Here is a 24,003-nt window from a genome sequence, read left to right as displayed (position 1 = left end):
ATCTGGTTTAGGTCAGATTAAACGATTCGGAATTATTGGTGCTTGGAACAGGTTGTTGAGTTACAACGATCAGCGATTCGGTTCAAGTCAGAAGAGACAGGAGTGGCCAAGGCAATAACGTAAATTGTAAAAAGCTAAGGGCTGACTACTGTACCTTGAGGAACCTTGGAGACAACGGAAGCCAGAGAAGAGGAACGTTTATTAGCAAATAAGAACAGATGACGCTTCTAAAGGCTGTTAGTCCCATTCCAGTTAGGGAGTTGATTCAAGCAAGAGTTTTAAGAAACACCACCTGCGAGAAATACTGTCGAAAGCCATCCCAAATCCACGAAGAAGGCGTCGACTGGTATATTAACTGCGAGATGGGAACTGTTTCCATTAATGAAGACTGCTAGCTGAGTGTCAGGTCACAAACCTTTCCGGAAAGCATGCTATTCAAAGTGAAAAAAAATCGAACTAATATTATAAATTCTTCCGTGTAAGAGTAAACCGCGTGCCCACATGTTTTCAATAACTGCTTATTGCGAGGGTTATAAAGCGATAACTGTTAACAATCCAGGGTACGCCCTATACTACAATGTAATGGTAAGCTACATTGCTGCATTGGTAACAATTTACATTGGTAAACTACATTACTACATTGGTACAATAAATTACATTGGTCTCAAAGTTTGAGACCAGTTTTCTCAGCAACTATGCTGCACATAGCTCATTCGGGTTTGTATAATTTAATTTCCCAATTAACCGTTTTGCTATTTTTTCCTTAATCCATAATTTCTTTGGAGTGTTTGTTTTTAAATAAAACTCTTCTAAAAAACAAACAACTGCGTAGGTGCCTTTTTGTTCAACAGCTCTGGACCTCTGCATGGATAAAGCTTCAAAACAGGCAGGCTTCCACCTTTTCATATTTTTTTCAATAATATACCAAATGTAGCTTGATATTTTAGGTAATTAAGCTACAAGATAAAACAAGTTTACTTCAGTTTTCTGTCACAAAAAAACGCGCACCGAAACGTGTTTAGTAGCTTCCTGCCATGCAATCAATGCACGTGTCAATTATACGCGCCTTTGATTGTCACTTTGCGTCTATTATCTCCGTAACGGTCTGTTCTGCATCGTTCCCAGTGAAGAACTTCCAAAAAAGTTCCACCTCATGCAGCCATATCACGATGCACTCCTGCGGTGACATCCCAGATACCTTCATGCTACCATCATTGAATGTGACAGCTGCATCTACAGTGGTAGTTCGGAGATATGCATCATAAGGAAGTCATTCTTTGGTGCATGCTCCGAGACGACGAGGTTAAAGGGCCCGTTGGTACCTCGGATTCTCCTTAAAAAGCTCTAGATCAGCTGGTGGCTGGAAATCAGACTACATAGCGTGAAGAACAGATTATGGCGAGTATTTGCGCACAAAAGGTTCGTTCTACATCTGGTTATTGCGCGCGTTTCTAGTGCCGGGGTCTTTCGAATACAGCCGGTGGCAGGGTCGCCGTCGGCAGCCAACATGAGCAAAAAAAAACTTTGTGAGTTTTTTTTTTTTTGTGACGCTCTCAGTACAGCCACGCAGGAGTGAACAAATTGTGCGCCTCACACAGGGTATTTAAGAACACTAAGAAAAACAAGCTAGCGTTATTTCCTTTGCAGGACTGCTGTCAAAGAATCATCTGAACTTCGAAAAGTTCCCAATTTTTACAATTATATTATAACATAAAAGAGAGCGAGTGTGAGCTGTAAAGAAACTGGCTCTGGCCGCTTGCCACTTTCCAAGCTGTTCGGGCTCTCAAAAGGGCGGAAGATAATGTGAGTCACTGATTAACCCCCCCTTTTTTTAAGCCTACGGAGTTCCCTGGAATGAAGATGATGGCTCTTTTTATTTGGTTCTGAAATCACTTTCCCCAAGTTACAAACCTTCGGCATCCGGATAATAAGGATTGCTAAAATATGCACCATATAAATATATTTGTGGCGTTTTCACGTCTCTTTCAGCACACTCGAATTGATCCCAGATAAGGCTGAGAGGTGAAGGGATTCAAATTATTTCGTGGCAATATTAGAATGAAATATTATACCTGACACAATCTGGTGATTCAACTGTAAGATATATGAAAGGTTCATTAGTAAATAGAGACAAAGATGCAGAGTTTAGGAGGTGATGAATTTCATGATCAGGAACAGAGCCTTTGTGTACATCGAACAAAGAAACACTGATTGTAGTAAAACTATTTGATAGTTCCCAGAAATTCTCTAGGATCGGTGTGCGGGATACTATCCCGCCATTTTTGTGAAACCCCGAAAGGCGTCATTAAGGTATTAAAATAAAACGAAACTAGGTAGTGCTGATAAAAACAAGATGCGGCTTGGATTTTGGGATGAATGATTGGACTGCTTTGCCGATAGTGCGGTATTTTTTCTCAAGTGGATGAAGTGTTTAAAGTAGATCAATACTGAGAGCGAGAAATAAACTTCAACTTCAACAACTTCAATACACTCCATCCTCTTTGTTGTTTTCTCTTCTGATTTTAGCGCTGAACCATGCACTTGACATTCGCACGGTTACAGCGATATGGGGATGTACGCTTTAATAAACTCTTACATTTTACTTTAGAAAATACACCAGTTATTTGTACAGAACATTTCATGAAATCGGTAGATACCGTGTGCAGAATTTATTTTTATGCAGCCACCTTTGTCATGGATGGTCTTCTTTCGTTTGCAATGGCAGGTAATGGAATGAGGTTTGTATTACTTTGCGGCCGCTAATCACACGCAAACACGTAAAGCGAAAAGAGGTTACACGAAGTTAGAACTACGCCGTCTTAAGGAATCAGAACAAGGTGAAACGGCGACACGAACACATGGGTGAACACGGACACACCCTTTTGTTCGCGTCGTCCTTTCGTATGGTCCTGTTCCCTTCAGCCAGCGCAGTTCTAACGTCATGCGATCACACCAACTAGCCCCACTTGAAATGCTGGCGACGAAAGGTTACCCGGGTATGTGGGAAGCATGTTTTAAGAACGAGTAGTTTTTTCTAGTTAGGATGAACACAAGCTGGGTTAAAGCAAAGGTGAGGCATGTGTTTGCGAAGGCAATACTTCATCAGATATCAGATCTTTGCGATATCAGATCTCAATACTAAAATATTTTGCCACCAACAAAGACACAACGTTGATTGCCGTTTCGGAACTCGTACAGGTTATTTCATCGCAGTCTTTGTCAACCGCCATCCTGGCGTGGCCAGTGACCTGAAATTTTACTCTGTACGTTATTACCTAGTTACTTTACTAGGCAGAATTCTGTCGAACCCTATACGCTGTCAGATGATATAATGGTAAGGAAGTTAAATTCGCCAAAAGAGAATCGCTTAGCGTTGAGAAGAGAACGAAAATTGCCAGGAAGAATCAAGTCAAAAAGTATGCAGCCATTCAAGCTCTCGGGACAATGCTTAGATATAAAGCCGAGGAAGACGAGCATTGCGTAGAGGCAATGAACAATAACGTGATCATTATGCTCACAGAATGTTCAAGTGAAGTAGGAGGTTGAGTAGCTAGGCAGGATCTGCCAAGCACTTCCAGGAAACGAAGTGCGTGATAATATTAAAAATTCCCGAACATGGCTGCCTATAGCCTTAAAGATAAAATAGAACTATAGTAGAATCGTAAGAATTGTTCATTACGCGCACTGTGAGCGATATCTAGAAGTAGAATGCGTAGAGAATTGGAGAGAGAGAGAGAGAAAGAGATAGAGAGGCGAAAATGAAGGCGGAGAGGTTAACCAGTCATAGTGATCGCGGATGGCTGCTTTACACATAGGGAGGGGCATAAAAGGAATAAAGGGAGAGAAGACGGAAGGAACGTAGAGCTCGTCATGTTTATTATGTCGGCTCCTAAAAACGAATTGGCGAAAACTGAAAATTCGTCACCTCAGGCCTTTTGAATTCCACAGACGAGTTGAAGCGCCTGTGGCTTCCTCATGAAACGAAGGTAGCTAGGAAGCCATGGTTTAATATAGGACAGGACTGAGCGCGCCCAGGACTTGCAGTGTGGTTCAGGTGGTTGAAGTCTGTAGTTTATCTAGTAGCATCGCTGTGACTTGCGGATATTTCTTCTAGAAGCTTATCTGAAGCAGAGCTTGAGCTCGAAGATGCGAGGTAACCCTGAGGTTTCTTTGGAGTGCTTGCCTTAGGTGATGCCGCCCATGCTTAAGCACACGATGATTTCCGCCCTTCTTGTTCGGCAGTGCACAAGCGGACCATGCTCGGGCGCGGTAGTTGGGGAGGTTAAACGAAGAATAGCGCCCCGTATTTATGATAGGTTTCTGATAGCTCCCGTGTTTATGACAGTTTATGATAGCCAGTGGAGTACAGGCTAAAATAAGGAAGTACACCTATACTTAGAGGGCCAGTCGCGGCATATCTGAACACTGAAATAGAAATTAACGCAAAAACAAGAATGGAACCGCGTGAATTTGGCTGACATTTCTAAATTAATAACACATTACCAATGTCCTCAAAAAGAAAGAATATAATCCCGCCATTACCCATCTATTGGTCAAATGTTTAGGGGAATCCCCCAAGGTGGAGTAGAATTGTAATAAGGGAGTAATTACTCACTGGCATACACCCAAACGCAATCGTACGGCCACAAAGGAAACCTATACAGCTTTCTCAGAAACCTCGGACCAAGACGAATTTTTCTTTAACTGCAAAGTTTCTCAGAAAGCTGTATAGCTTTCCTTTGTAGCCGTATGGCTGCGCTTGGGTGGATGCCAATGAGTAATCACTCTCTTATTATTACCCATCTATGACGGCCGAAATGTAGAGACTGTCGGAAACGCGTCAAAAAAGACACAAAGAGGCTATTGTAAACACAAAAACATCTCTGAGTGGTTTCGGGGAAAAACGCGAGTTAATGGTGTCCTAACTGAAATCAAGAGGAGAAAGTGGACAAAGCATGTGTTACGCCCACGGCACACACATCCCGTGCACAATCCGAGAGCCAGTGTGGATTCTAAGGGAAGAGAAGCGTAGCTCAGACAAGATGGAGGAAGAGCAGGTGGTGTGATGAGTCTTTTTGTTTGGATAGGGTGGAGCAAGATATGAATCTTTAGAGATGGATGGTTGAGGCCGCTATACCTAGTTAACGTCAGACAGCTGGTAGTTAAGCTTTAATTATTTTCGTTTAGCTCCTAAAGTGGCGACAGGTGTCCCTATTTTTGACTACGCCTGTCGCAACAAGAGACACGTCAGTAGGAATTGTAGGGTTTTACTTCAACGTGGGTGAAAGAACTGGCCATGTACGCAGGCTACAGTGACAGAGACAAGACACCCCGAACCCGTGAGTCATGCAAGTGACGTGCTGCGATCTGAGTGCGAAACTGACGAAGTGAACCGAAATGTGATCAGGATGGTAGAAGTTGCCGTGGTCTGCCGCGGGGCCACATTAAGGAAAGACACGTAGCCGCAATGCGAAAGAGAGAGCAGATGAGGTCGGCAAGAAGACGTCGAATCCCTACGAAGAGATGTCAACGCCGATCACGCCTCCCTCAGCTGATGGCAGGTCAGTGCTGATTACAGTGGGATTAACTTACAACTTCTTCCTTTTCCCTCCCCCTCTTCTCTAGTGTGAAGTGGCAGGCCACAGCGTTACTCAGGTCGACCTCTCCACGAACTGTGTGTCAATCTCTCCTTCAAACTGCCTGCTCTAGATTGTACCATGCTATGAACTTTGGTTTGCTTCGTCACATGGTGCAAGGAAGAAGATAGATATTTTTACGGTAGCACCGCAAACGTTCGTAATAGGCGACCGTTAGTTATACCTGCGGCCGTTATAAGTGGGCTCGATTGCATATCTCTTTCAGACACCCATTATGGTTCCACTATCTGAAAAATCTGAAAATTTGTATGCGCATATTCGGAACCCTTATTTCGGGGAAATAACATGAATGGCTCAAAAACTTCAAGAATGAATGCACGGTGCACACTTTCACGATCACGGAAGTGCTGCCCTGTTGTTCAAGAGCCACATTTATTGCCCAATAAATTATTTTATTTACCGTCTGAAGCTGTTTCCGCAAAAAAAAAAAAAAAAAACCAGAGAAAAACTCAGCCACAGTAGCCTTCAGTAAAACATGCCACCGCGTGAGAGAAAAAAACAGCACGAAACAGTACAAGCAAAAAGACAGCACGTGCTACGAGACCGAGAAACCCGTACGGAGCTAGCAGCGCGGCAGTATCCGCCGTCTGCCGCCCGACAGCCGCGGCGACCGACTCAGGAGGGGCAGGAGGCGAAGATCGCCGGAGGGGAAAAACCGGGCTCCCCGTAGCCCTATCAAGGGCCCGACTCGCGATCTGAAGGCCAAGATTATCAACAAGAACCCACCACACGCTCACTTAATACGCTACCGCCCAACTTGGATACCTCGCTTGGCGACGCAGAAGACCCTGTCACAACTTCAGCACGATCCGCGCGGAACGTGGCGCCTCCCACAACGACCGTCCTTGACCACCGAAGCGCATTGTGTACGTCGGCACTACAGTGTGCTGCCCGCCCCTGTGATCCAGTTACCCGTCTGCCCTACGCCAGGGGTGTTTGTTGTACACATCTGGAGGAAAAGGGGGGCCTGCGGCAGCTGACGTGGCAGCATGGATCGAGTGACGCCTCCTGAGAAGCAGCACTGAACGGCGTGTGCAAGGACACTGCAGTCAACAGCGATCCTCCAGATTGCACACATTCGACGTACGAAGTGCGAAAAAACAAAACGAAAAGAGAACAGTGATTTGGTTTCTTGAAAGCACAAGGACGTCTTTCCTCGAACTGCCGCTTGACATCACTCCGCCCAACACTTTCGTAATTGATTGCTGCATGCGAACCCGACAGCGTAAGTGTACGGGACCTCGCCATCTCTTCTGAGCTTCACTTGCGCTTAAACTGACGTCTCGCTTTACCTTGCGTGAAGAACGCGGCGAACAATAAGCAGTGTTAACAATATCGTCAGTGGAGGTGCAAGTGTCAAAACGCGCAACCGGTCTTTTTTTTTTTTTTGTGCTGCCGGACATACTATTAAAGATTTCCATTGGCTTAAAATTTCATGGTACCGAGGTAAAGGCTCAGCGCATGAGAGTGGCTTTTACTCGGCAATATTTTCGGCATGCAAGGACTATCACTAATTGCTACAGGCGGGTTTAAAGCCCCTCCTCACCAGTTTCCTAAGCGACAAATTGCGTCCTGAAAAAACCGAAGTGACCTTAATTTTTTCCGCGAATCAAGTTTAAAAATGTACTACTGCGCATGTGAAAATCCCCCCCCACCCCCTCTTCCCAACAAGAGTGCCCATAAACCCGCCTTTGCTAGTTCCAGACAAATTCATGTACTACAGCTAAATGTACAAAGTTTCATCTTAGAAATATATCCACAAGTGCACATTGCGTGTTCGCGATAAATACATTATCGAAACATGTAATGTCAGTTTCACTGCAAGGGAAACGCAAAAGAGAAGGAAACCGAAGAGAAGCATTTTTTTTTTTTAATTTATCGCTTCCCCTTTTCCCCAGTACCAGGAATATCGGCCTGTTTCGCCACTGGTTGGCAATATAATAAACAATAAGAAATTTCCCAGATAGCGGATCATTTTTTGCATGCAATGTATTAATCATTGTAATTTCATAATACGATTTATTCATTTTAATCTGTAAATTAGTTTTACTTCATGTATCGCTGGAATGAAAACTCCTTCTCAATGCCATTACAGCCATAAGCAATAACAAACCTTATTTAAACACATAACTTTACATTGTGTAAATAGGAGCTATTTGATGACTTGTTTGCGTTTTGATATTTCTGACCTCGTGCAACACCTCTCTGCAATGCCCCAGGCCCGTCGGGGTAAAATAAGTACGAAAGGGATTTTGTAGATCACGGCGGGCTGTAGGTCGTAATTCGTCCCCATGCAAGGTGTCCTAGGCTGCGTGCGCAGGCAGTATTCAGTTTTTCCACCTGAAATACTGTGCGGATAGTTTTTAGAGCGAAATCTCTACTTCACGACCAAAGTTGCAAAAGCCGGTCCATCGCTGAAGCCTTCACCTTGAAGAAATAAATAAATAAATATGGCCGCCACTGGGATTCGAACCCGAGGCGGCGTGAAAAGTTTTCTATCACCGCAGCCGATCACGCCTCGTGATGACGATGATGATTATGATGTCCTCAGGCTTAATGGCCCATACCCACGGCGGGGGATTCGCCAGGGTGCATAGAGGATGTTAAAGTGCAACACACTCTTTGCGCTGTGCACTCCACTTCTACCTTTATAGATCTGGTCTGGCGGTCTCCCCATTGTGCCCGTTCTGCGGAGAACCCGAAACGATAGATCATTTCTTGTTGACCTGCCGCCGTTTCTCCTCTTTACGGAGCCGCCTGCTGGAGCTTCCGCTACGACAGCTTGGTCTAAGTCTGTCTGCCGGGGTTGCTCTGTCTCTTGGGGCTTCCTCCCTTGGGCACAGCAACTGGAATGTGCTCTCCGCCATGCAAAACTTCCTTACAGACACTAAACGGCTGCCGTCTTAAACTCTGCTCTTTCTCATGATCAATATTCCTCTGGAACGAAAGCTTTCTGAAACGTGGAATATTTAGCCCCGTTCTCTATTTCAGTCACCGATCTCACAGCATTTGTTTATCCTATTTCAATTACACATCTGAGATCCTTTCATTTATTTCCTAATTGCTATTATTATCATGATTATTTTATTTTTCATAACCATTATTTTCTTGTTTAACATTTTGTACACCTATCAGTTGCCGCCTGTGTCTTGGCCAATCCCCCGCAGTGGGTACGCGCCATTATCTAGAGGACAACAACAACAACAACAACAACAACAACATCGTCGTCTTCATCAACTTCCATCTGCGGCATGAACAGATCAGATCAGCTTAACCTCGATCAGAGCTTAACCTCAGTCTGATATCGTCGCCAGACGTGCCGAGGACTGAGCAAAGCAAAACCGTGAGCCAATCAGGCTGAACGCATGTTTTCGCACGTCTACTTGGTTTAACTCCGTCAAAACCCTACCATTTTTTTTTCTAATATGCTGAAATGAAATGTAGTAGCATGCGTTTTCTTTTACTTAAAGGTACTTGATATATAAGCCATCCTATGAAGCTCATGGGGTCTACGCCACTGTTTACTAGGCACTTAAATTTCTGTAGTTCTGTGACGTTGTTCCCCAGAGTTGTATGTAACATGAGGTGCCAGACTAAATAATGCATATGTAATACTCTCTTTGTACACCCCCAGAATACGATCCCGAATTTATTTCACGTCCCACTCTTGTACTCAGTTCGGTCGTTGATTTGTTTTCTTGCGTATTTCAAAATAAATAGTTATTTATGTCTCGATTTTCAGCTATAATTTCAGTTGTCTAAGGTCTAAAATCCCGTGCATAAGATTTTTCCTCAGCGCTTTGTTGCACTTTGATTGTACTTCCTATTCATCGCACTTTTATGTTCTTTCTCAAAGATCACAAATACAGGAGAACACAAACGTTGTTGCATTTGAATATCTTTACAGACGACAAAAAGGGACCCAAGACCTCCTGTTACAGTGCCTGGACTCTACTGATAAGGCAGGCATTAGATGTAGTCGTTTGTGGAAAATATTAAGAAAAAGGTGACAAAATCTGCATCAAATAATGACCACAACTTCGTCACACGTGACGTAGTAAAGCTCAGCACCTCGAGTTGTGCATTCAAGGCATATTGCTTTTTCTGAGAAAAGAAAATCTTAAAGAACTCCCGTCTTAAGAAAGTCAGCGGGACGCAAACGTCTTTTTTTATCGTTCCGTCCAAAAATAATGACTAAAGTGGCTAACGAAAACAAGATCGGTCGTCAAGCAATTAAACAAAATAACTGGGACGCACGAAATTTTACGTTAAAACGCAACAAAAACTACTTGCGCAAATGAAACGATGAGAAGGTTATTTTCCATGACGCATCACAGACATTCGTAATGTACTTTAGTTGGGCGGAAACTGCATAAAAACAGATAAGAACGCCAGCCCTGACGACACCTGGACAGGATTTATTTGCTGATGCTGTGCACTTTACGTATGGCACTGGCTATATGCAGAGGTCTCACACTAGCAAAAAAAAGCAAAAGAAAGCGCAGTCAGCACAACTCAAGGTAGGAAAAAATCCCTTGCCAGCGAATGCAGTGAGATGAACCAAATTTTGCGATGTTATATATACTGCAAAAGCTTCCCCGTCTACCAAATCGCTGAGAATTGCATCTGCTATTAAGTATCCCAGTGCTTGTAGCGTTTCTAGAACTAATGCTGGGCCACTGAACATTTGAGCATTAGCCGCTACTACACGGAGAGACTCATTACGCGGAAACGCAAACAATTCAGCCCGTGCGCTCTGGCTGTGCTTCTTCTGTCTTGGCTTCGTGCGCTGCTAAGCATCTCGAGTGAAGACGAGCAGCACAGCGTCATCCGTTTCGATGACCAGAGGGGCCAACAAGCACAAATGCATGCCCTGAGTGCATTTCGTAAGCGATGCGGCCCACGCAAAGTGGCGCTGTCTCCCTCTGTCCGAAGCGGCGTTCTGGCCCTATCTCAAGGCGGACTTGCCGGCCATACAGCACGCAAGGCTGCCGCAGAAGCGGTGCACGCTGTCCGGTTGCTCCGAGGGCGTCGCAGGGAGGAAGGACGCCGGCGAATGGGAACCGCAGCCCGCGTGACGCCGGACCAGCGGCGGCGGCCCACCCGGTCATTAGGTCCGTCGGCCCTGGACCACAGCGAGGGGGGAGCGGCACTGCTCGGTGTCCCTGTTACTTCATCGGAGTCACGTGAGCGCGCATTCGGTTGCCGGGGGCGACAGCGAGGGGGGTCCCCGTATACCAGGAATCGGCCACGGGATCCCTCGCGCGATTGGCGCGTAATACGGCCGCTTCCCGGAAACCATCTCGTTGGTTGGACCGCCCGCAAACAACCCTGCCCGCACTTCCTGGTTCATTGCGTCCGCGGCAAGCCTGCAGATTGGGTTACGGGGCCGGCTTCAGAGCCACCGTCCCAAAGTTTTCCCTCCTCGTGACAAGATGTGCAAGGAGTAGCGGGAGTAGTCCCGGCCAGAAATTCGGCCCAGACGGCGTGGGTCCGTTCATCCCGGAGCTGGACTCTGTGACGACTTCCAGGAAAAGCCTAGTTGCTCGCGTTGTCGGACAAAGTCGGCAATTTCTCTCGCCGGTCCTGAAAGGCGTAGCAAATCTCGCTGTCTCCGAGTTTGTGATCAAATTTGTCCCTTCTGCCGAATGTTTTCTTGACCGAGAAGCCTCACAGACGAGTCTTTAGGAGCGGCCACTTGGATATAAAGCCTTGTGCGGAGTTCTTTCCGAGAGGACCACACTGCCCTCTCCTGCGCCGACAGAGTCGTGCTGACCTAATGGCGGCGATTATGTCCCTCCACTGCGCAAAATGTAGACCGTGTATATTTCAGGGTGGAAAAGCAGAGCCAGTGGACTTGTAAGCATCATTAGAGCGACGGGAAGCTTTCTTGTGCAAACCAGCGCCTTGATAAGTCGGGATGTCATGCTAACGCTTAATGCTCATGAATGCTAACAGAGGTGGAGAAAATTTATTGCAAGGCCAGCTGAAAATCAGAAAACTTTGAGAAAGTTGAACTACCTTCCACTCATACCAGCGAGGGTGCAATTTTTCGTAGTACCTTATGTATACGTATTACGTGCCTAGTGGGAACTGAGGCCGAGTGTTTTGCTGAGCAAGAATTTTCCGCAGCCTCCGCGCCTTTACGTTGCAAAACATGTTCCATCCAGCACGCATTTTTGTCTTTCTTTCACAATTTCTCTTTTTTTGTGTGTGTGATTCCTGCCAGGCCGCAGCTCAACTATAGGGACACGAAGGTTCTGTGAAGTGGTGGCCCTTCCTCGCTGCCCCGCATTTCTTGAGAACAAGACAAAAGCAAGGGGACGATGAATACCGGGAACAAATCGCCCGGTAACACGTAATGAAAGGTCATTAACCGCGCGGAAGCGACGATCTTCGATGGGACGCGCACCGAGGCCTGCACGCGCTCCGCGGCCTCCGCGACGGCAGCCATGGTCGCGCAAGCGTTAATGAGCGGCGGGAACGATGATTTCGGCGAGCCCGACCCCGCTGTCCTCGATTCAATGGCTCTCTGCTCTTCTTTCCCTTCGCAGTGGAGCCCGATTTCGTTCGAACGTAGGATTTGCGGGGAAATGGGCAACGATCGAGGGCTACCGTCTTGTCTGCTTCGCTTTTTTTTTTTTGTTTCCAACCTCTTATGCATTCCATTCAAGCATTTTATAATAACCAAATGATGGCCGCTTATTGGAGCTTGAAACCTCGTTCCCACGAAAAATTCCGGAAAGTACCCTCTGCTTGAGCATCATTTCTCGCTGCGCTTTTCTTTCTCAGTGCGTTTATGACCTGCTTTCTTTTCCTCTTTTTGCACGGACCGACGACAGAAGAGCTACAAGTGATGCGTACTTTCACTGCGCTGGGGACCAAGACCGCAAATCGCATTTTCTTACGTTGGTGTTAATGGGCGCCGGAATTCTTTCTCTTATCCCTCGCATACTGACACGAATCGACTGAGTCGATTAGCAGTACGGCCATTCCTAGAAGCAAATGTAGGCCATACTTCGCCGCGCTTCTTGCAAATTAATTTCTGGCCTGACATCGGTAACTTTTCGCCGTGTTTACATCGAGTTTTTATGCCAGGAAGGCGATACACGGCGGATTTTTTAATACCAACCGCCGTAACGCTCTGGCGACCCTTTTAAACGAGTGATGCACTGACATCGAACCAAAAGCGCAAAACTTCGGGCCATCCATGCCAGAAATTTTTTTCCTCATATGAGTCGGTATTCGAGTTTTGCTCTAATGCAACTCCAAGACTGTATAGTCCATATGACCTGGGTACGGCACAGCTAGTTCTCAACATAACGTGCATGCATCATGTAAACAGTGCTGGATGCAGACAAGTTGCACGTTTTGCGATGTGAGCTGCAAAAGTGGTGCGCGCGCGCACACAAACACACACACACATGTTGGTACAGATGTACTAACGGCCGTCAAGCTGTATTCCAAATTTACCATGAGCTTGTCATGTTCTCAGCGTGAACTTTATTTGAAGGACCGCCCGATAGGGCCCTCTCCTAGGATCGCGTCATGGCTCATCAAGGCGGCTTTCTCTCCTCATATCTACAGCTGGAATGCAAATCCTTCAGGCAGCGCTCGTTCTGTGATCGTATGTTTAAGGTCATAGTCAGCAGGAAAAAAAAAATCAAGAGAAAAAAAACATCGACTGAGGCACTCCTTGTGTCAGGCGGCAGAGATCTCACGTAATGCGCATAACCCTGTACCAGCACTGTTTCCCCAGCACTGTGTTTAACAGACATTTGAAGTTGAAAATTCCGCGTTGAAAGCTGGAAAGAAAACAAAAGGAAATAAAGGGGTTGAAAGTTTTGATCAGGCAGGACATATCTTGCTCATCTCAGTTGTTTAGATGCTGCGTTTCGAATTTCGATGAAGGCGAAATTCTAGAGGCCCGTGTGCTGTGCGATGTCAGTGCACGTTAAAGAACCCCCAGGTGGTCGAAATTTCCGCAGCCCTTCACTACGGCGTCCCTCATAGCCTGAGTTGCTTCGGGACGTTAAACCCTAACAAACCAAACCAGACGCTGCGTTTACTTATCTATATTAAGTCACAGCATTCGCTCGAACCGCTGATCCGAAAGAGCCCCGCGATGCGGACATTATATAAGCGAAGCGAATGAAAAAAGTCTCGCTACCGGAGCAGACGCCGTGTTTCATTTAATGAAGGTGCCTTTTAGCAACGGGTAAGAACATATAGCCACGTCGACTTCAGCATCCTAACGGTATAGTTAAAAGACTCAATTTTGACGAACGCCTCTTTGAGAACTATCGCTTGTAGCTCCTCCAAAGGAATGCGTTAGCTGATGTATTCGACGCTGTTGGTGCTGATGACCCCATTAACCCGCATGTGGAAGAGTGCCTGACCTTTAACGGGCTGGTGAAGTAAACAACAAATGCTCTGTAAGCATCTGAGCATAACGGCGAAAGTCGCTTGATTAGGACAAGTGTCGAGCTAGCAGGACAAGCTGTCAAGCGAAAGTCGTCTGTTTTTGTTGGAAACCACCGCAACTTGAAATAGGAGCGAAGGAGGTGTTGTATCTACCACAACGGTGAGCATGTCTCCTCATTCCTTCTGTCACCGAATGTGCAGAAGCGCAAGGTATACGTCGTCTGTTTCCAAAACAATGAACGTAGGAAGAATGAAGACTGACGGCGTCAATGTCACTGGCATCGTCTTTCTAATTGTACTCAATCCCCCCCCCCCCCCCCTTTTTTTTTTTCAGTGCGCTACCGCCTGAGCAAGCGCCAGCGGCCCAAAGTCTTACAGTGGCCTCAAAATCTGCGGCACATTTTTTTTAGTATCGAGTATCGTTAAAATACACGACCCAATAAAATTATTTTCCGATACCGATACTTTCATTTTTGGCTAGCGATGCCTAATACTGATACACAAAATGTATCGAAAGATAGTATCGAAGATACATGTGTCTTCGATACTGTCCAAGTCTGCCTGCAGGCATCTCAAACCGGGTCATAAGGACAGTCGTTCACTGTTGCAGCCTTTGAGCAAACCTATCTCGCGATATTTACAGGGCAGAAAAAAAAAGAGGGATAAAAGTGAGCAGAAAAAGTTTCAGCTGACGTTTTAAATGCCGAAATAGCAATACAACCCCATGTTCACGAATACGTTAAATATAAAAAAAAATGTCTGGCGGTTTAGCATTGCTAAGCACGAAATATTGCGCGAAAGCACGGTTTTTTTAAGGTGGACACCACCGCCACGTATACCTGAAAGCGCGATTGAGGTTTGCATTGACGTGCCACTGATGTCGGCGATGAAGAGTCCTGCACAACTGGTGAATGGTAAAACTAAACAAGCTCAGTTCTGTGCATTTAACTATGGGGTAAGCAAGAAAGAGCGACTGTCATGCTGCTTGCGCAGAAAACAGGAAAGTAAGAAATGTTAGCCAGTTACTGCCGCTTGAGCTTTAACTATAAAGCTTTTACCACACGGTGCTGCGTGTGGCTGGATAAAGGAAAATAATTGTGCGAAAGAGACTTATTCAGTTGTTGAGAGGACAAGAGAAAAGCCAAGTAAACTCTGTTTCGACTTTACATCGCGTAATTGTAAACAAACAATGGAGGTCCATGTACTGTGCGATGTCAGTGCACGTCAAAGAGCCCCAGGCGTCCCTCATGGCCTGAGTCGCTTCGGGACGTTAAACACCAATAAAGTGTAAATGAACAATGTGTAGGCAACACCTGCCAGCCGGCAGCGCACCCACCTGCAGAAGTCAGGAGCCGAGGTCCCTATTATTGGATCAGGTCATGAGTTGCTGCAATTAGTTACCTCTTCCTCATTGTTGTTGAATGTTTCTCTAAGTCTCAGTGCCGTACGCGCTTGCCTTTACTCCTAATCGAGCCTAGCCTGTCACCTGACGGCGTTGCGAAAAGCCAAGACTGCGCTCGCTGTGACCCCGTGAATGAATCGGATTATTTGATGAGGATTAGCCTTCGGACAAAGCAATATACGCTGAGATAATCTATGACATACGGTGCCGCTTCGTCTGGAGGGAAATCCTGCGAGCCTTTCAACAGGACGTGGCAACCTCCTGTTCCCAGCGCTGTGTCGCTGGCACCAGACAACTTGCGCAATGACACATAGAAGCTCTTCTATCTCGTTACCGAGCAAAAATCCATGTAAGAGCTGCTCTAAAACTTAATTTTTAACGCGAAACTCTAAAAACAACGCATTATTGTGTCTACAAACCACTGATGCATTGGAGACGCGATTGCGTGCGCGCCAATCCTCTGTGGTCTAGTTCGCGGCGCTGCCGCAGTGTGGCATCGATTTCGTTAATATCGCCAACCTTTCCATAAATATGCCTATTTCCAAATTAAAATGCCAGTTCCAAGTCCATGCTCGTGTCCGTCCTCCTCAACTGCATATTGTCCCCCTTTGTGCCACAACTTTTCCAGGATGGATTATCAACTTGGAAGTTTTCGATCTTTGCCGCCGACTGAAGTTAGGGAACAGCTGCGCTTTACATCATTCATACAGAGTACATTTTGTCAATACCCGCAGAACATGACTGTGCCTAGATCTGCACAAAAACGCTATCCGAAGAAGGCTAGGCAGAAATTAGAACCTAACTGGAAAGGTCAGACTATGCAAGGTTTCCTCCCAAAAACAGTGGCGATCCACTCCAGCTTACGGAAAAGCCCTTCAGTTCGGCTGCAAGGAAAGATGGCAAAGCCCTGTTATTTGTTGCAAGTGAATGTGCGAAAGGAGATTCTGACGAATACTTCCTTACAGGCTACCGCAGCGTGATTATTCTTATTACTGGGGTTCAAAAAGATATCACTGAAGCAGTTGTTCTACTGCCAATCTGCTTTTTTCCGAATACTCTCGGCGTGATCTGTGTCCTCTCTGAATTTTTGCACCGTTCGACGGCGCTGGTGTCCTTCTGCATATGAAGACTTGTTTCGTTAGTCAGCTCTCAGAAGTTAACTATTCTACAACGCTCAAGGCTGCTTCGTCGTGTAGATTCTGCAACAATCGTAGGGGTGCTCATGCTCACACTCGGGAAAAATTCTCGAAAGTAACTCTCCGCAAACAAAGGCATAACTCTGTATAAGTTGATCACATTGTTGAGCACACGGACAATGTGCTGCGCTCAACCCCATGCGTCTGTCACAGAGGGCAGCACCTTCAAACACATCCCCCAAAAGACATTCTATAGTCTAAATAGCAAGACGACCTCCGCGTCGCCCGCTGCTTTCACCCGCGACAGCAAACTCGTGATCTCCGCCTTCTCTGCCACGGTACTGCGGGGCCTGTAAACACGCCAAGTGAAGTGTCAGAAGGCAACATTCTTTACCCAAGACCGATTCGTTTCACTCACTAGGTGCAACGGTAGTGTCGGTGGACACCCGTATCGCACCGGTGGGCCGCGGTGCGCAGTAGCGGCCCACCCGCGGCAGCCTCCCGCAGGCAACGCAAAAGCAGGGCGGCCCCGAACAGAAGCCCGAGCGGCCCCTTTTGTCCGGAGACGAGCCCGGTAATGAAGACTCCAGCACAAGGCGCCGCCGCGCAGCAGCCGCGCGTTCATTGTGGCCCCCTCTCTCGGGCACTTCCTCGGTGTCCCCGCCGCGAGATGCGTGCCTTCGGCGTAACTGGCCCTGTTATTTATTGGCCGCGCTTGTCCGAGGCCGTGTCGTGAGTCCGGGCCCCCCGGCGGTGTCCCAGCAGACCCCTCTCGGCGGCCGGCCGGCCTCCTTTGCCGCCTGTTTGCACGCCGCGCACTCGTGCACATTCGGCGCGGCGACCGCCTTCGTTACGCGGACAAAGGTGTTCCGCGGCCCATGCGCCCCCCTCCGCAAACACTCTCGTCGAGCCCTCTGATGAGTCCCTGATGACCGCATATACGACGACGCGTGTGGGCGCTCCTGCGAGCGCCATGCAAGCGCCCTTTTGTCGCCGCCGTACCTGTCAGCGGCTTCGCACTGCTGGGCGCTTCTTGGCGGGCGTGAGCGATGCGAGATCAGCGTGTCGCGGCACCGCGTGAAAGACACGCCGCGTGGCCCACGGCCAACCTTGCTCAGGATGCCGCGCTGAAGAGTGCCGCGACGGAGCTACCCTGCGGAGATACTCAGGCATTGCTCTTTTCGAAGGCAGGGCGGCCGAATGAAGTGCGTCCAACATTCTCGGACAAAAATTTTGAATATCGGAGAATTGTAAGATACTTTCCTGAAAAGCCGCCGCGGTGGCTCAGTGGCTATGGTGCTCGGCTGCTGGCCCGAAAGACGCGGGTTCGATCCCGGCCGCGGCGGTTGAATTTCTTTGGAGGAGAAATTCGAGGCCCGTGTACTGTGCGATGTCAGTGCACGTTAAAGAACCCCAGGTGGTCGAAATTTCCGGAGCCCTCCACTACGGCGTCTCTCATAGCCTCAGTCGCTTTGGGACGTTAAACCCCATAAACCAAACCAAACCACTTTCCTGAATAACAGCGCGAACTTGGACGAGGACAGAAGAAAGACACATGGACGGGCGCTAACTTGCAACTGAAAATTTTAATTGCTTGGACAGTGAAAATAAATGGGTGGCCACCAAACAATAAAGGAAAACAACACACTAAATCATACGTACCCATCATTCATACACACTCAGTCATGAAGGAGCCATACGCTATATCACTTGTATGTCGATAAAAAGTACAATTATTTAGATGAAAGTGCCAAAGAGGGGCTGCTGACACAAGATTCTGCTGACCGGGCGATTTGTTCGGCTTCAATGACTTCACGCGTTAGCTGACTTTTGTGTTTACTTATCACCTTGGTTTTCTTGAAGTCCGGCTGGCAATTTCCGCTCTCACAATCTCTGCAGTGAATGCCTAGATGCCCTTTCACGGTGTAATGCACGTAGTTGTTGTGTTCTTTTAGCCGTTCGTTTAGGCATCTGCCCGTCTGGCCAACATATTGCTTGCCGCAAGAAAGTGGAATCACATATGAACGGCTATAAGAACACAACAACAACGTGCATTACACCGTGAAAGGGCATCTAGGCATTCACTGCAGAGATTGTGAGGGCGGAAATTGCCGGCCGGACTTCAAGAAAACCAAGGTGATAAGTAAACACAAAAATCAGCTAACGCGTGAAGTCATTGAAGCTGAACAAATCGCCCGGTCAGCAGAATCTTGTGTCAGCAGCCCCTCCATGGCACTTTCATCTAAAGAATTGTACTTTTTATCGACATACAAGTGATATATCGTATGGCTCCTTCATGACTGAGTGTGTATGAATGATGAGTATGTATGATTGAGTGTGTTGTTTTCCTTTATTGTTTGGTGGCCACCCATTTATTTTCACTGTCCAAGCAATTAAAATTTTCACTTGCAAGTCAGCGCTCGTTCATGTGTCTTTCTTCTGTCCTCGTCCAAGTTCGCGCTGTTATTAAGGAAAATGTCGTAACAACTCGCCCAAGCTTCCTCTGTAAGATACTGTTATGGATATATAGAAGGTAAAGGTCCATTCTTCAGATATGTTGCAAAATGTTTCTTTTATAGCGTTTCCGTCGATCGCATCGAACAGTTAAGACTGCCATAGAAAACCTATGGGGAACGCTTTTGGCGATAGCAAAAACGTTGATAGAAAAAAAAATGCAAGACTGCCGTCGGGTGATCTGAGGATATATTGATTGTTGCAGTGAAGTCTTATATTATATGAAAAAAAAAAATGCGTTCATACACTATTTCCTGCTCAAAAATGTTTTTGTCCAGAATTAATCACAAATTTACCAAGAGAGGGGAGAACCTCGGGGTTCTTGCCAATGTTTCGACAAGAGGACTTGTCTTCGTACGGGTCTTTTGTCCAGAATTGTTGGATATGGCACGAGTGGTTGCCACTGAATGTTAAGTACGTGTTTCATGCCTTACGAGTAGAATACGGCAATTCTGTGAATGTAACAATACAACACGCATTAAATATATACTTTTGCTCACAAAAACTGCCTCAGACGGAGTGCAGTAAAGGCAGCCTATGGTGCAGACTTTGTCTAAGAAAAAACGTCGCGACAGTTCCAGTGAGTAAAAGTCACCAGGTCCTGGCTCATTTGTACTTAACAGCTTAAACTGTTACAAGAAGACAACGAAAAAAAGTCAATACGCGTTGTTCGGCAAGCTGATGGCTGAATATTTCAAACGAAAAATATCTCAAAGAATGGAAAACATGGGGGAATAAACGACAGACGAGTGCAGACTATCAACTGGATGCATTTACTGCGTGATCGCTGCTAAATACGCGTGACAAGAGGAAGCGCACAAATAAAACGAATATCAAAACACCAAGACCCCTCATTCACGAATCAAGACGGGCCATCTCGTGGCGCGGCATTGACGCAATCAGCTTCTTTCAGACACTTTCCTGTTACCGGGGGTCTATATGGTTATCAAGTTCGGACACTCATTTCACGAGCCTAGCGGCCTAAGCGCTTCAATAGAAGGCGACTCGGTCATTCTCTTTTTTTTTTCTTGCAGCACGGATGACGTCAGCGTGATATTTTAAGACATGCGCCACGTGGTGTCAATCAAGGGAACTAGAATCGTTTGTCACGAATTCCTGGTGATGGCAGAACGAAGGAATTTGCATCGGTTCCTGTTTCGCCGCGCCAATATGGCTTCCTGAAAGGTGAATCCACAAGATTTGCACTATTAATAGAAAAGGAATTCATCATTGACGCTTTTGAACATAAATAATGTGTAGTAGGACTATATATTGATTTTACAAAAGCATTTGACTGTGTCCATCAGGAAACGATATTGTCTATACTGGAACATTCCGGAGTACGCGGTATAATCTTCTCCTGTCTTCATATCTTCAAAACAGATGCGAATATGTTAACTACAACAATCACAATTCAAACAGAAAAAAACATCACTTCCGGCGTGCCACAAGAAGTATTCTTGGGCCTCCGTTATTTGTTGTTTATATTAATGACATTTATTCTCTTCCCGGCACAACTTTGTGGTTTGAGTACGCGGATGATACTGCTGTGTTTTTCAGAGGAGAAAATACTGATGATTTATTTGCTCCGCAAATCACGCTTTGTCATTAGTTAGAAACTGGTCGCAAATGAATTACCTGCGGTTGAATACCAAAAACAAAAAAAAACATAAGCTATTCTCTTCTGCATTAAGAACACAAAGGTAAACCTCAAAAGAAAAATACTTTTAGACGGCGAAAAGGTAAGCATTGTTAATGAAATTAGGACACTTCACATAACATTCTCGGAAAGTCTTACGTGGAACAAATACGGTGAAGAACTCTGCAACAAACTTAATGAGGTTTGCAGGGTACTAAACAGACACCGCTACTTCCTGCCAAGAACAGTTAAACGCTTAACGGAGTATTTTGGTCGACACTTAACTACTCCCATAATCTGGTCAACTACATAAAAAAAACAGTGAAACGTAAAATCTGTCCGAAGCGTAGCTTGCGTGGCATTGCTAATATTTATTATTATGCACATACTTCTGATTACTTCTTGCATTATAAGCTTCTTTCCATGGAATTTATTTACCCTTTTTGTCTAACGTGCACATATTGCTCGTCTGTTTCAGCGAGTAGTCACAGCATCCTGAATTTGATAAACCTTCGCCCCCGCACTTATACCCATAATACACGTTAAAATGACGCCCGTACAGAGTACGGTCGCGAGTACATCTGTTACCATGCTGCTGTTCTTCTAAATAGCCTTACTCTCATCGATACCTACCTGGAAAAGATGTTAATAAAAGTAATTCATGCACATTTCTATATGGCCAAGGTCTCATTTCTTGTACACGTGTGGGTGTACTTTCTTTATGTTATTGGAGCCTCTATAATCTCACTCTTATTTTGATGATGTGCTTTGCTTTGCCATAAAATGTTTTTCAATTCTACATGGCGTTTAATGTTAAGTTTTCCAGACTCTAAATTTAAAACAAGTTTAAAACTTGACTGCGTTAAACTGATTGTGTTTCAAACCTACAGTGTTTTAAACTGATTTTTTTTTCATTTTTATTAATTTTAGAACCTAATGTGTTTCAGATTGACTGGGTTTCTAATGTACTCCAAGCTGGATGTGCTTTGATCTGAAGTGTTTTGTTCTGTAAAGTGCTAATATGGTTCTGCGAACTGCAGTGTGAAAATCTGAACCCGGTAGAATGTCGTCGTTTCTTGCATTGTAGTACTAGAACTGCTGCCGAACTGTACATAGAGAGGGCCGGGCTTTGTCAAGACGCAGTTAGGCGGCTTTTACCCGTCCCCCCCCCCTTTTCTTCTTGGGAGACAGAAATAAATAAATATTGATTGATTGATTGATTGATTGATTGATTGATTGATTGATTGATTGATTGATTGATTGATTGATTGATTGATTGATTGATTGATTGATTGATTGATTGATTGATTGATTGATCGATCGATTGATTGATTGATACAGTGCTCCCGCACTGTGGTAGACAGTTGCAGAAGGCACTGAACGGATTTCACGCGATGAAAGCCTTTCGCCACGTCGGCAATTTTTTCAGTGTTCGGGAATGATCCAAGGGTAATGTTCGAACACATCGAGTGGATGAGGTGCTCGCGATCTTTGGAACTTGCCTCCGTCCATACCTGCTCACCAACTGAAAGGCAGATCAGCGGTGGATTTATGGGTCACTCTTGGAGGCGGCGGTTGGAGGCGAGAGGTTGAAGGGCCGGGTTCGTGCGAACCAAGTATTCCTTGGACTTCTTTTGTCGGCATAGTGGGGTTCAGCATGGTTTTCCTAAGTACAATTTCTCGCTTTGAGAAAAAGCGTCCCCCCCCCCCCCCCCTCCCCCTGGGCCGATAAACTTTATAGAAGCGATGGTCCTCTTTCCAAGACATCACCTATGCTAGCGCTACGAGCCCCGAGCGCGGAAGAGCTTTCTTCTTTTCACGCCGGACCATTCCGCGGACGTCAAGAGCCAAATTTCCTCAGGAGTTCTCAAAAATGCCAGCGACATGACGATGCTCCCCACTCACTCAGTGAGTGGGAAGCACATGGGATACTCACATGGGATACTCCGATCGCTTCTAGGCAGTTTTGTCGCCCCATAGCCCGCGACAATGGACCCCACTGCAAGCTCCTTGCAACGCGTCAGCTTGCGGATGCGCACTCACAAAACCTCGACATCTACACTGATGCTGCTCTCTCTGCGCGACGGAGTCCGCATGGCGTGGATCTGTACGCAGACCTCTATCTGCTCGGGGGCCTACACATGACACCTTCCTTCCAGTACCCCCTGCACGCTCAGCTGCTCGTAATCTGCGGAGCCAGTGCCTCCCTCCCACACGCTTGTATCAAACCAGTCAGAGTCTCAACCGATTCACACGCGGCTTAGAAATTTTTCGCCCTGCCTCGGAGAATGCCACGGCCATACAACACACCTTCCGCCGGCATGCACATGCAGGTAATCAGATCGAAACCATTTGGTCACCGGGGCATAAAGGTGTGCCCGGAGGCAATATGGCGGCACATGCCGCCACTGCTACCGCATATGGGACGATCAATTCTTCCTTACCCCCACTCTTCTGGGCAAACCCGTACGACCTCCTCAGCTATGCAACCTCCACAGTAGCTACCATGCACTACGCCCGTGCCTCTCTCCGTACTTCAAGTCGTCACTGCATCAAAGAACCTACTCCGCTGGTCCTCTTTTCGTGCAATACCCGCCTTAGACGTTCCCAAGAGGCCTTCATCAATAAGGTTTACGCTGACTCCGCATATGCCGCATACGCTCTGGCGAAATGGCGACGGCTCAACAACACCGCGGTACCGTGCTCGCACTGCGGGCTCCACTGCCGCGCGGACCTTACCCATTTACTCTAGCAATGTACTTGCATTTGGAACCGGGAGAATGACCATACAGTCCCTGCAGTACACAGATTACCGAACCGTGCTGCTCACGGATACCGACAAACAGCTCCTATTTGCTGCATATGGGAGCCAAGGCGGACTGATCAGGGCGGTGTAGGGGTGCCTACTTAAGCTCTTCTGATCAGGTTCAGCGATAGCAAATTGGACAATACACCGACTCGGACCTCCAGTGTGACTAACGCTTTTTCCCCATTTCCCCTTTAGTGGCTTTGCGCCTTCCTCTCAAAATAAAGGGCGTCCATACAATCAATCTCCAGGTCGTGCCAACGTTAGGTGCCAGAAAATAGCCAAGCACAAAAAGGACGCTTGTGGTCTGCTGTTTACACAGGGTCACTGCTGCTGAGTGTTGTGGAGAGGATGATAGCCGGAAGACGAAAATCCGTGGCCAACAAGCAAGTGGGACCTCGACACAAGCCTAATATCCCCGCTGT

The 24,003-nt window shown here is 46.5% G+C and overlaps 1 long non-coding RNA gene across 1 annotated transcript in view; it reads left to right on the top strand.

Moving 5' to 3' along the window:
- The window catches only part of LOC149349996 (uncharacterized), a 32,167-nt gene extending 10,237 nt beyond the window's left edge, over nucleotides 1-21,930 (top strand). The window contains exons 2-3 of the long non-coding RNA XR_016290195.1: nucleotides 20,168-20,318; nucleotides 21,251-21,930. This is a non-coding gene — a long non-coding RNA (uncharacterized LOC149349996). The remainder of the gene's footprint in view (nucleotides 1-20,167; nucleotides 20,319-21,250) is intronic.
- The last annotated feature ends 2,073 nt before the right edge of the window (nucleotides 21,931-24,003 follow it).

This window comes from Amblyomma mixtum, chromosome 3, assembly GCF_055824585.1.
Source record: "Amblyomma mixtum isolate Tamu chromosome 3, ASM5582458v1, whole genome shotgun sequence".
NCBI lineage: Eukaryota > Metazoa > Arthropoda > Arachnida > Ixodida > Ixodidae > Amblyomma > Amblyomma mixtum.
The sequence above is the reverse complement of the archived record's forward strand: the minus strand, read 5'-3'. Positions and strand labels throughout refer to the sequence as shown.